The sequence below is a fragment of the Artemia sp. Qi Xiang Cuo genome, chromosome 13 (genome assembly GCF_049724085.1).
Source record: "Artemia sp. Qi Xiang Cuo chromosome 13, ASM4972408v1, whole genome shotgun sequence".
NCBI classification, from domain to species: Eukaryota; Metazoa; Arthropoda; class Branchiopoda; order Anostraca; family Artemiidae; genus Artemia; species Artemia sp. Qi Xiang Cuo.
Window position 1 is genome coordinate 9,929,283 of NC_142806.1, and position 14,630 is coordinate 9,943,912.

A 14,630-nucleotide genomic window follows, 5' to 3' on the forward strand; every position below is an offset into this window, starting at 1 on the left:
ACTCTCCTTGCGTAAAAAGAGGAGTAGTTATCTCTTTGATCAATCGCGTAATAAGAATTTGCTCAGAAGCTCATACAGTCCCAGAAGTAAACTATCTTAAGGACATTTCATTTTGCAATGGATATTCCATAAAATTACTCAAGTCATAGAAAAAAGAAAAAATGGCAGAAAAGGATGGATCAACTCCACAGTCCCCAACAGATATTGTTCCTTTTATGGGCGATAAGAAACTTTTTACTTTTGTACCTTATATTCCAAATTGAGTGACAAACTGAGAAGAATCCTAAAAAAACATAACCTTTATGTCACTTTTAAAAATCTAAATAAAATATATATTTTTTCAACATTGGCAAAGATAAAACCAGCTCCATTTTGGGTAATGATGTTTTAGTGTTTCCTGTTCCTGTGGCTGTTTTTATGTTGGAAGAACCAAACAAAATTGGAGAGAGGTTTTCGAAACACAGGTCCTCAATCGACAAAGCCAAGGGGCTACACCATATGCCTGAGACTTTTGGTTCCGCCTTGGCTAAACATATCTAAGACAACCCACACCATTTAATTTTGTTTGAAAACACCTCCATTATTGCTCTTGTTAAGGGTCTTGCACAAGTTTTCAGGAAGTTTGTTGAAACAAAAAGGCACATTCATCAAAGGGTCACCCTAAATAGAGATACATGAGAAAACTATCTAAGCCCCGTTTATAATAAACTTATTAATTCCGATCATTTTCATATCCATCCACAAAATCATATTTTGCCACCTAATAGAATCTCTGATAGCACCATACCTGGTAAGTGATTGGCTTTTAAGAAAGCTTTAAATAAAATGAAATTTTGAAATACCATTCAGGATAGTATTTTTCATTCTGTTGTAAGAAGTCTTGACCGAAATATCTGCATAGTCCTCTTGTTTTTTTTTTCGCTGGCTCTTATTATCCTCGTTTCTCTCTTCTTTACGATTCCTTCATATTGTCCCATTAATATGTACTGAAAGCTTCCACTTGGTACTCTTTCAGCCTTTCTGAGATATTGCTGATAGGCAATTTTGACAATATGCATACACATTTTATGTTTGGATTTAGTTTAATATCCCCCTTAAAATTTAATGAAAGTTTTCCCTTGTAACTCAGTAAAAGCAGTAGCAGTACTACTAGTATACAAACATATTACCTTCCAGTTAGTTCAACATCTCCCTCAACATGTACTGTAAGTTGCAACATAATACACTAAAGACGTTTGTGGAACGCTCTACTGACAACCTGCATGAACACAGTTTGTTTCATTTAGCACAACACCCCCCTTAACATTTTCTAAAAATTTTACTTAATACCCCTACACTTAGCAACAATAACATTAATAACACGTTGTAGTGTTATGAGTAGAAGTAGCATCAATAGCATGCAAAAATTTCTTTGGTTTGTCCGAAATCTCCCCCACCCCCACAAATTTTGACTTAATATCCTAAGACTAACCTCAAAAATTGCTAATACCCCTCTTTTGCCCACCTGCATGCACATGGTGTGTTTTGATTTAGTTCAACGTCCCCCTTAACATTCCCTAAGAGTTTTAGCTTAATTTCACTAGCCTCAGTAACAGTAGGAGTCATAGAAGGAACAATAACAGTACTAGTATTTGCAATAATATACACATAGTACTTTTTCATTAGTTCAAAATCTCCCGCCACATGCCCAGAAAATTATAATTGAATACCTTAAGCTGTTAACGAGACATTGTCGATATATCTTCATGACTACTTGCCCATATAGTGGTTTGATTTTATTCAACACCCACCTCGATCAAAATCGTAAGAACGCTTAGAGTGTTAAGCTGAAGCTTTCAAGAGATTTTGAGGGGAATGCTGAACTACATTAAACAAACTATGTACATTTGGGTTATGAAAGCAGTGTGTAGTTTAAGTTCATCCAGGTTGTCAAGATATCCGGGCGGATATCTTAGAATTAGGATAGGTTATTAAGTTGAAACTTGCAGAGAAAGTTTGTGTTGCTTTAAAAATAAATGAGAAGGCACTATATGGATGCTGGTTGACAATTAGATGTCTCAGCAATATCTAGCGAACGACTAAGGATATTAAGATGAAATTTTCAGGGCTATTAGTATTGCTGCTTCTACTCTTTTTATCAAACTAAGCCAAAAGGGAGTGAGTGCATCTATTTTTATCGAAATAGCATTGATGCAGTGTCTTATGAATATAAAAGTGCAATAGGTTTTTTAGTGGAAAGTTGAGGTATCAAACTAAATGTAAAAATACTATGTGTATTCAGATTTCCAAAAGGGCATATGTTATTGAAAATTGTTAAAAATTTTGTCAATCATATATAAAGTAGGCCAAAATCTCGTTCTTATAGAGAAAAACCGAAAAGATTTAAAATATTCCTTGAATGGTCAATGAAAATAATACATCAATGAAAATTATTAATTAAAAACTTTTTTTCCATAAAATTTTCCTTTTCAGTAAAAAGTAAAGAGCTAAATCAAACCATAGATGAGCAGAAACAAAATAAAATAATTTTTCAGGTTTAAAACTACCATACACTAAGAACAAACAAACAAAGCACTAAACGAAAAGAAACTACGATAAAAAATCGAATCGAACTCTAAACGAGCACAAATTAAGAGGAGTAGGGATGATGCCCAACTCCAAAATTGCTTTACCAGAGGAAAAAATGGCTTCCCTATCAACGGTACTTGAAATTGCAAAAATTATACCAGAATACGCGGGAATTTATCCAAATGTGATGAGTCTATTCAAAAATTTAAAATTTTCGACGAACTAACTGAACCGTTTGACGATAAGGTCAAAGACCAATGCGTCGCAGCTAAATTAAAGGGAAGCGTCCTTAAACACTTCGAGGCAATTAAGAAAAGAGAGCCCAAGGACAATAAGTACCCAAAGAGAATCTATTAAAACAAGGTTCGTAGAGACGAGTATCTCCAAGAGGGTAAGAACAGAGGTAATGACATTCAATACTTCAACTAGTATCAGGAAATATGCATACAAAATTTATCGGTCTGTAAGCTTACAACTAGAGAAAGGCGGAAATGACGGGACGGTACAGAAAGTACAATTACATACTTTTACGCAAGGGTTACCAAAAAAGCTATCAAGACTAATATTATCACGGAAACCGGAAAATTTAGAGCAGCCATTAATCCTAGTAGAAACAGAAGTAAAAATTGACGTGACCATGAAAAGGTTAAATCAGATGTCAATAAATAATACAGGAGCCCAAGAAAGCATAAAATATGGAAGGAGACAGAAGCGGGTAAACTTTGAGGTGCCAAATCGTGAACCAAAAAGGCACGATGGAGGCCAAGGGCCGCCGTCTAGGGAAGTAGCTGACAGATTCCAAGACCTTGAGAGATTAGCAGCTAATAATTATAGAAAATATGGGCACCCACCCCCACCAAAGACAGATAGTTGGGAATCAACAATGACAGCTCAAGAATATTTAGAAGTAACCAGAAAACCAACAAACAATTTAAGAGAAAATTTAAATGCTATTATTGTAGCAAACCAAACCACTATGCAGCAAATTCCTGGCTCATAATACGCAAAGAAGGCCAGACGCACAAGACAAGACACCAGTTCAGAATGCAGGGGGGCAGAAATTTAGGAAGGCAGGGAACCAATAATACTTGGCAAACGCCTAATAATATTCGTAAATTTAGACCTAGAAGGCAAACGGTTAACAACACCCAGGGTCAAAATAGCAACGCTGAAGAAAAGTGGGATAACCCCAGAAACTTTTGGTCAAACAGCGGGCATTTAAACGGAGAAACCAGCCTGTAAGGGTCGAAAGAGCTGAATCTTTACAAAGACCCATTTATAGTTTAGAGTGTTGTGATACAAATGCAAATAATAATAATCTACCGATTTTGCGTTGTTTTAAAATTGAGTGTTTTCAAAATTTACCATGTTTATTGGATACGGGTGGGTCTAAATCATTAATTAGAGAGGAAGTATTTAAGGGGTTTCCTCCTAGTGTCAAAAATCGCGTAAGCAGATGCCAGAATACCCTGACATAAGTAACAAGTCACAAGCTGACAATTTTGGGGGAATGTACATAAAAATTTAGCACAGGGGATAAAGAAATAACAGTAACGGTGATAATATGTAAGCAGCTACCATTTTCTTGTATTCTAGGAGTAGACGCTATAAGGAAATATGGGGTCGTATGGCAACCCCTAACTGATACAATAACCATAGGCCAGGCAAATGAAACTAATAGGCAAATTTGCGTAATAACAGATAAAGAGAGTGACGATTCGGATTTTAACCTAAAAAACGGAAAAATCACAATAGAAGGGGGAACAACAGCTCAAGTGCTGGTGACATTAAACACAAAAGAAGGAAAGGTTACAACAATGGATGCCATGATAGGGGGTTACACCCTCGAAGAATACCCCACGGTTTTCGTGGAAAATCATGCTATTAAAATTGAAAATGGTATCACATACTTAAAACTATCAAATCTAAGTAATAACAAAGTAAAGCTGAACCAAATAGGGCTTAGGTCAATGGAATAGATTTCAAATTCGGAAATAAAATCTCTAGGCAGCCCAGAATTAAGTGTAAATTTCACTAGCCACGAACATATATCATCAAAACCGCAACCACAAGAAAAGTATGGAATGACAAAAACATACTTTTTGCAACAATTTGATTTAGAACATTTACCCGAAAACGTAAAAACTCGGGTGGGAAATATTTTTTGGGACTTTAGATAGACATTCGCAAGACAAAAAACGGATTACTGATTAGCTCGCTTAATCACGCACCAAATACCAACACAGGGCCCTCCAATTAAAAAGTCACCGTATAAAACACCTTATCATTTAAAACCATGGCTGGACGACCCAATAAAGGAAATGATAGAAAGGGTATAATTAAAGAGAGTATTGGTGATTGGTGTTTTCCACTAGTAATAGTCAGAAAAAAGGATAATACCTGGGAGTTTGTGCATAGATTTTAGAGCACTAAATGCAGACACGGTAAAAGACGTTATAAAATTACCACGAATTGATATGATATTAGATTCACTGGAAGGTACAAAATACCACACTAGTTTTGACTTAATAGCAGGATATTGGCAAATAGCTTTAGATCCAGAAACAAAGCACAAAGCGGCAGTAATATTAGATGATGAAAGAACGTTTACAATTGAACGTATGTCTTTTGGATTATCATTTAATCCAAACTGTTTTTTTCGACTAATGAATTTGGTGTTAAAAGATAACGAACCAGGAAAGAAAAAAGATACCTTGGCTTACTTAGACGATGTAATTTTGTTGACAGAAAACCTGGAAGACCATTTAGTCGGACTTAGAAAAATACTGGAAAAATTTGAAAAAACAGGTTTAAAATTAAAACCAGAAAAGTTAAAAATAGTATTATCAAAACTAGTTTTTCTTGGACATCTGATAAACCAAGGTAATATTTCACCAAATCCAGAAAAATTTATGGTTATAGAACAGATGCAACTAGCAAAAGATAAAAAAAGCTGGAGATTAGTTTCTGGTTTGTTAAGTTATTTCCGACGATATATTAAAAATGCTGCAACAATAGCACAACCTTTGACAAAGTTTTTGAAAAAATCAGGAAAATTCGTATGTCCATCGGCCGCAATAAAGGTGCTTAATAAAATAAAAAGGCAATTATTAAAGGCACCAAAACTTAAACTACCAGATTTGTCATAAGATTTCTGTTTACAAACAAATGCATCAGGATATGGACTTGTGGCCATAGCATTAAATATAAGTTTGGAAGGAAAAGAATCCATAGTCCAATACGCCAGCAGGTCACTGACAGAGGCAGAAAGAAAATATTCAACGATTGAAAGAGAATGCCTAGCAGTTGTAGTTTTTACAGAATATTTTCGCCAATTTTTACTTGGAAAAAATTCATTTTACGCGTGGACCAAAAATCACTAATTTGGCTAGATACGATGCAAAATACTTCAGCACGGCTGACACGATGGATACTAAGTCTGCAAGCATATTCATATACCCCAATATATATTAAGGGCCAAACAAACATTTTACCAGGCTATTTGACACGAAATCCCGATACGAAAGGAAATTTGATAACAACCATCCAAAACGAACTGGAAGGGGTCGAAATACTATCTAATAGAAATATTTCGAATCATCAAGATAAAGATGATTTTTTTTTAGCAATTAAATCCTTTCTATCAAAAGGAACGGAACTGGAAGAACAGTTTAAACAATTTTTTAAGTACTTCCATAACTCTAATATAGATGAAAGTAAAAATCTTTTGTTAAGATATTACAGAGCACCCCAGGAATATAGACAAAATACTTAAAAATTTTTCCAGCAATTCCAAAATCACTGTAAGTAGAAATTTTACAGATGGCACACGCAACTAGTGGCTGTCACATTGGAGAAGTAAAAACTATTTGGAGGATTAAAGAAAATTTTATTTTCCAAAAATTTACTCCAAAGTAAAAGCTTTTATACAAAGCTGCAAAGAGTGTGCCAAACAGAAGTCGCCACCAAAGACCCCTAGGGCCGAATTGGGTCAATACCCCACCCATTCAGGGGTAGGAGAATTAATGTCTATAGACATTTTAGGGGCACGAGGAAGTTTACCAGTTTCCAGGAAGGGAAATAGGTGTGTACTAACCATAGTTGACCATTTCAACTAACATTTATACGCTTTCCCAATTAAAGAAGAAAAAGCAAAAAACCATTGCGAAACTTTTAGTCAACTGGCTATTTTTGGAACACGGAATTTTTCCTAGAATTTTACTTAGTGACAATGGGCCATGTTTTAGAGCCAAATTATTAGACAAAATTAAGGAATATTTGGGGGTAAAACTATGGTTTACCTCGTCTTACATGGCATCCGCTAATGAAAAAGTCTAACACAAACATAGGGAATTAGCTTACATGCTGGGGATACACGCAAGAGAGGAAAATGAGAATTGGGACGAACACACCATTTTTTTATAACATCTAACGGATCCCCGAATTACAATGGATGATATACAGAATGATAGAATATATTACAATCTGGACCAGTACGAACAAGAAATGGTGATGCGAATGAAAAAAGCTATGGAAGAGGTTAAGGACAATTTGGAAGATGCGAAAACAGAACAAAAGAAAAATATGACAGAAAAAGTCAAAATAAGACAAGTTATTGTTTAGAAGACTTGGTACACGCACACAAAACCAATCTAGAAGGGACAAAAAAGTTAAATGCGAAATGGGACGGGCCTTACAGAATTGTAAAAATTCTAACAATTAACTAAACCTATGTTCTAAAACATCCGCATAATGAAAAGTAAGAAATAGTACACTGTAATACAATGGAAAAACGATTTTTCTCAAAACCATGGAAATCAGAGCCCATTTCTTCAGACGAAGAAATAGATGAAAATCACACCATCATATTCAGCGTATCAGAGAACCCTAGTGTAAAGGTCTCAAGCTCCTATCTACGAAAATGTGGAATTTTGCATTTTTTGCCAGAAGAAAGATAACGGATGCGTTTTTTTTTTTTTTTTTTTTTTTTCAGGGGTGTTAAAATCGACCAAGTGGTCCTAGAATATCGTGTGAGGGCTCATTCGAACGGAAATTAAAAGTTATAGTGTCCTTCTTAAGTGACAGACACAATGGAGGGCAACTAGGCCCCCTCCCACGCTCATTTTTTTCCCAAAGTCACCAACTCAAAATTTTGAGATAGCCATTTTGTTCAACATGGTTGAAAATATGATAACTATGTCTTTTAGGATGACTTAATTCCCCGAGGACCCCGGAAGTAGGGCTTAAAGTTATGAACTTTAACCAATGTTAACATAGAGTATTGATAATTGGGAAGTATAGCCTACAGACGTTTTCAGGGGGGAATTTTTTCTGGTAGGGGAGGGGGGAATGGGTCAGGGGTTATGTGTGAGGATCTTACCACCAAGGAAGTTTTCATGGGGGAAGGGACATTGCTATGAAGGGGGCACCGAATTCCCCAGTTTATTTAAAAAAAGATCAGAAATTAAATATAAAAAAACCAGTTTTTCAACTGAAAGTAAGGAGTAACATCAAAACTTAAAACGGACAGAAAATATTACGTATGTGGTTGGGTTCACACCCTAGTCAATACCTCGCTCTTTAAGCCAAAGATTTTTTAGTACTTTCTTAAGAGCAATTTATTCTAATTAACGGCCTTTATGATTAAGGGTTCATTTTTAAAGAATTGGAACAAAATTCTAAATTTGGCTTAAAGAGCAAGGTACTGACTACGGGGCGAACCCCTAATATACGCATTAAACATATATCAATATTGAAGTTCGTTAAGTAAGTTAATTCTACAAAAAAATGGAGGGCAACTAGGCCCCCTCCAACACTCTTTTTTCCCAAGGTCATCCGATCAAAATTTTACGGTAGCTATTTTGTTCAGCAAGGTCGAAAAATACAATAACTATTTCTTTGAGGATGACGTAATCCCCCACAGTCCCCGGGAGAAGGTCTGCAAGTTATAAACTTTGCCCAGTGTTTACATATAGCATTGCTTACTGGGAAGTATACAGAAGTTTTCAGAGGTTTTTTTTATAGTTGAGGTAGGGAGGGGGTCTGATTTTACGTGGGAAGATTTTTCCTTGCAGGAAGTTTTTATAGGGGAAGGGACATTGCTATGAAGGGGTGCCGGATTTCCCAGCATTATTTGAAAAAAGAACATAAATTAAATAATAATAACAAAAAATTCATCTGAAAGTAAGGAGCAGCATCAAAATTTTAAACGAACAGAAATTAATACGTATACGATTGGGTTCGCCCCCTACTCATTACCTCGCTCTTTACGCTAAAGTTTTTTTGTACTTTCATCAGAGCTATTTATTCTAATTAACGGCCTTTGTGATTAAGAGGTCATTCTTAAGAATCAGAACAAAATTTTAATTTAGCGTGAAAAAAAAAAAACAATCTAAAGACCAAACCTGGCAAAGAGAACCCTGACAGTTTCTACTAAATCCTTTTGGATATTTCTGGATACCTGTATGATATACACCCCACCTAATGTTAATCTAAGTTTTCTCTAACACTCAATCCGAATGAATTATATCAAAGTAGGATAAAAATGTAATACTTTAGAAACAAATTTTGGCTCTAATTTGCAGATTAAAAGGAGGGGGGGGGGTAAAGTGTAACGGGTCGGCATGCATAGTATGTTAGGTACAATTATTCTGCATATTATTTAGTAAAAATTATTTTCTAAGTCCACACTGCCCAATACTTTACCCCTCCCCCTCCTAATGTGCAAATATAGCCCAAATAATATATTTTCCAACTATTTTGTATCTTCTTTTTGTCTTATCTCACGTTAAACTTAAAGAAACTAACAAAAAAAAAAAGAAAAACGTTTCTATAATGCGTCAATGAATGAACAACTTGAGCGGTAGAGCATTTATCATGCAAGTCCTTTTTCTGAAATTTTTTTCAAATAAATGCTTAATTACGTTCGATCTTCACTGGTTAATTGGAGCGGATAACGCTATTGGCGTTTTTATCGTCACCTGGAAATTGCAAGGACCAATGAAACGCGATTACGTGAAAAATCCTGAGAGAAGAATGATTTCTAGAATCTACACCCTAAATAATTTAGAGTGGGTAAATATTTCTGGAAATATTAGGCAATTCTGCTCTGATGAAGCTGAGTGCAAAAGTTGGTACTTGTGCATTAAACGTACACTTCTAAAATGTCAAGTTTGGTTAATGCCATGAAATAAAACAAGATGAATATATATGTTTAGAAATAAATTTGGGATATATATTTGCACATTAGGGGGGTGGGGGTAAAGCAAACCATATATTTAATACGTAACTTAACTTTCCCTAGGTACCTCCCCCGCCCTAAACCCTAAAAAATGACAGTTTAAATATCGTAAACGCAATGAAAACTAGTCTTTGCATTCCATTTCTGAATAGCAGTCTCGCTATTCTTTCTGAATAGCGGGTTTAGTCTCTCATTAGTATATAAAAGTGAAAGTTTAACGCACCAGTACCCAAAAGTTTCTAAGATAGACAAACGAGACTCAAGAAAGATGGCGCAACAAACCTGAAATATTAACAACAGATCATTTATCTATGCAAGAAAATTAAAGAAAGAAATAAGCATCCAAGAAAATTAAATATTTGCAGCAATAACGTATTCGAAATATTGCAAAATCTCAGAAATTATATTCACCAGGTCGTTATGTCAAACGTTGTGAAACTGTGTCAAACGTTTTGGGCAGGGGCGTAATTTGCTATGGGCAGGGGGGTTAACTGCCAGGGTTGCCAAAAGTTTTAAGGACAAAAGTGTCCAAATCAGCCAAAAATGGACACTTTTAGTGTCCCTCTAGATAATTAGTCAAAATACAGGGTTGCCACTATGAATTTTCAAAACCTGTGAAAAAAGTGCCGAAAAACCTGTGAAATTCGTCCTTCTTAGTTCTGCTACCTAGCGGTCTGTTACCTGCATGAGATCTGCAGGTATTTCCAGCTTTGACATTATCACTATCTATAAATTAAGTTTAGTGCTAGTTCAATTTGAAGAGATGGCAGAAAAAAATCGTCATGAGAATGTCAACAGAGCGAAATGTTATATCGATTATCGATACCGCTACCTATCTAAGTCGAAAAGGAAAGAACCAACCATAGAGATCTATTTTCACTTCGGCATTTTCATAATTTATGCGAAAAAGATACGAGTCTTTGATCTTCGGTAGCTATTAAGGATCATTGCGCCCGAGTAGGTCCGAACGGCTGAAACAACAAAATGTCTATTTTCACTTACATGGTATTAAAATTAAATAAAAGACGTCGATCACCTTAACCACTCAGCCAACTGGTTGTTCAAGTGGTTAAAATTGTTTAACAACTCCTCTATCTTGCCGTTTTCTGAATATTTAGAAGCAGGGTTGCCATCGTCAGTAGGATTTTACTAGATCTAGTAAAAAAATAAAAAAAATCTAGTAAATTTAGAAGATTTAGTAAATTTCCCAAAATCTAGTAAAAAGTCATGATTTGCAGTAAACAAAACTTTTGTTATTTTCTATGAATTCAGTAAAACAATTAGGGTCCATTCATTACAAAATCTGATTTCGATTATGTTAGATATTATGTCTACTATTGCTCTCATTTTTCGATTTCGCGTCAACCCTAGCGCTTAAAAATCTTTACTTTTCTCTAGGTTTCTTCTTGACACTTGCTTTGAAAGGCAAACTATTTAAAATCAGGACTGGTATGCCGGCTTAATTTGTTTTTAGAAAATTTTTCCTGACTCTCATAACAGCTATTACGTTTGTTAGTTAGCTTTGTCCCTTTAAAGACGCTGTTGGAAACGAAGTTTTTCCATACTTGCCCAAGTTCTTTCTGACTCTCTGTAGCTTGCCCTATTCAATTGTTGGAGCACAGAGACAATTTTTGATTTTATCTGTTATCAAAACCAAAAACCTGAATAGGTTAAATGTCTCGAGTGTTTCGTCTCTGATGAAAACGAAACAACATGTTCTCAGGTCGCCAAGTGGAGTACATGACTGGGTGATCCCCAGCAGTTTGACTCGGGCTATCAAGAAATGGAAACCAGTAGACCCGTTCATTAAGAATTCGACACCAGTTGATACTTTAAATTCGGATGAGACCGAGGACGATTAAAGCCTTTTAAGTGCGACTTTTTTTTAATTATGAGTACACATTATTCTTCTCACTTTTCAATTTGTATGATTTGCCTAACCTGAAGACTATTGACACAATGATATTTTTTAAAACTAATTATTGTATGTTATATAAGTTTTCTTTTTCTTGGCAACCCTAGTCCAATTTGAGGTGTACTTTTTAATTCAAATAATTCTACAATTAAACCGGTAGCCTATTACGTCATTTCCGTTATGAAGTTACATATTGGTTTTTGATTCCCTTGAATACGAACGAGAGAGAATCCAGAAAAAATCAGTAAAAAAAAAACCTAAATTAATTGCTTTATTTGCCAGAATTCTTTGTAAGCAGCTTATCCCTTATTTAAAGACCAGCCCAATTGGTGGTTTAAAACTGGAAAATTTCCTCTTCAAAATGCAAAATTGAAGGGCTTCGATTTCAAACCTGGTGACTGGAGGACAAATTTCAAAAGCCGTCACTTTCACAAAAAATTTTTTTTGAGCATTTAGTAAAAACAGATGCGATTTAGTAAATTTTTCCTCTGAGATTTAGTAAATTCTCCCAGGCTAGGGTGGCAACCCTGCTTAGAAGTAGCCCTGAGCAAAAATGACATTTTCGAGAACTAAAAAGTGAGAAGCCAATTGAAATAAATTCGCTTGATTTATACTCGATAGAAACTGGCGACCAGCATTTGACAAAAAATCACAGCTGAAAATATATAATATAAAGCAGAAACAATCGCTAGCGGCTATAAATAAAATTGAGCCGCAACACAGCTTTTCTGCGAAACTCCTTTCTTCCTATGACAGCAGTGTAATAATATCCATGTGCACACGGCTACACGCCACTGGGATTTACGCGGAACACGCCAGCAGGGAATGGCCATTCGCTTCTTCTTTCCAGCCTTCTCAGCGGCCTTGGTGACTCTGCCACCAACAGTAGGTGGGTCCTTGAAGTTGACCGACTTGATGACAAATGTCAACCGTAAGATAGAAGAAAAAGAGGGATTCGATAGTTCTAGCATACCACATTGGTTAAGAATTTAGGTCCTATTCCTCTTCGGTTGATAAATAGTGTTCGCGCAGGGCCCAAAAACATCTAAGAAAAATCCCCAAGACGTTACCAAAGCTTAAAAGTAAAGTACAAATTAAAAGCAGTCGTATTTATAAAAAAAATGAAGGAAATAAAGACATTTGGTTTTTGATTTGGAAAAAAGTCCAGAAAGTGTCCTTTTTCTCAAAAAGCTGCCTTTTTTGACCCAATAGTGTCCATGTGTCCCTCAGAGTGAAAAAGTGTCCAAAAGGCACTAAAAGTTCCATTTGGCATCCCAGTTAACTGCCCCTTGCACACATCATTTTGTCCCCCAGACCCGAATTCCCCTCCCCCCTAGCTGAAACTTAGTTCTTTCAATATCTGGTCAAAACTAAGATAATCCTGCATAATTTAAGCATCAACGGGATCATTTTTCTTTAGTAGGCTATGTATTTACCTTCATACTGTAGTACTATAAAGTATCTTTATAGTACTTTCATGGTACAAAATAGCTCATTTTTCAGTTTTTACTGTCTTTTTCACTTTATTTGGAAAAATTGGCTCCAACTTTGTCACCATTCCCCAGGAATTTAACGAAATTACGCCACTTGTTTTGGGGTTTGGGCCAGACGCGGTGGAGCTCTGTTGCATATATAGTAGGAATGAACAAATGTATACATGGTGGGATTTCCCATCAGACAGTGGGAAGTCCCCATAACAATCCAAAAAAGGAGATAACTCGAGTTGTAGCTTGAATTCTATACTCAGGAAAGACAAATTTTAACAATTTGTAGAGAAAACTGGGAGATTGCACAATTTTTGGTGAAGTAACCATGGAATAGGTTATCTTTTAGGACAGCAGAACCGACAACTAAAAAATCATGATGCAATAATAAAGAGTTAATAGTAAGAAAAAAAGGATCAGGTATCTTTTTATCACTTCCCTGATTTTATCTATCAGTCTGGATCCAGCAGAGAAAAGTTGATCTTTCCACAATACACTAGATCTCATCAGCAAGGCCCTAAAAAAGATTGAAGCTTCAAGGCAAAATGTTTTGAAAAAACAAAAACTGTTGAATTTCTCTTTTTAAGTGACCAAAAACATTGGAGGGCAACTAGACTCCCTCCCCGCCCCACTTTTTCTCAAAATCGTCCTATCAAAATTTTGTCCCTAAAGTAATAAGGGTTAGCATCTGTCAGCTACTTTGAGTTTTTTATAGGTGGAAGAAAAATAAAAATTCCAAGCAAAACATGTCTTTGTACATGAAAATCGTTTTTTTTTCAGAAATGAAGCGATTAACAAAGCTATCAGAAAAGATTTTAAACTTTAAAAGTTTTATACTTGTGTGAGAAGGTAAAATATGAGTGACATGAGGTTCTTGGGAACCTCATGTCACTCAGGTTCCAAAGGTGTCCCAATTCCCCACCGCCTCTCTCCACTGCATTTAAATTTCAAAAATTAGACATTTATTTTGGCTATACAGGTGTTGATAGCACAAAGTTCAACTCCAGAGAGGTGGGGTCCAAGATATAATAATGCTAAAATTATAATAATTACACTCCCAACTTCCTAACAGACATCATTGCTAGACCCAGCTTTCAACTTCTTCAATTAACTTCCAACATGTGTCATTACTGGCTGATGGCTTTAAACCATGTTACCAATTTAACTCATACTCCCAAAAATGATATTTCACATCTTTGCTACTATTTGGCAAAGCTAATTATTTGTTTGTTAGATTTACTTTATTAATTGTTTGTTTGACATTACTTATAGTTACTAAATTGTCTGATTCCTCTGATTTGATGCTAAAATTGTAATTTTCGAACAAGTTTTTTAAACATTTAACATATTCAAAGATTGGTCTATTTTATAATTATTATTCCATTAATTTAGCAGTATAGATTAATGAGCGTAAACATACGGT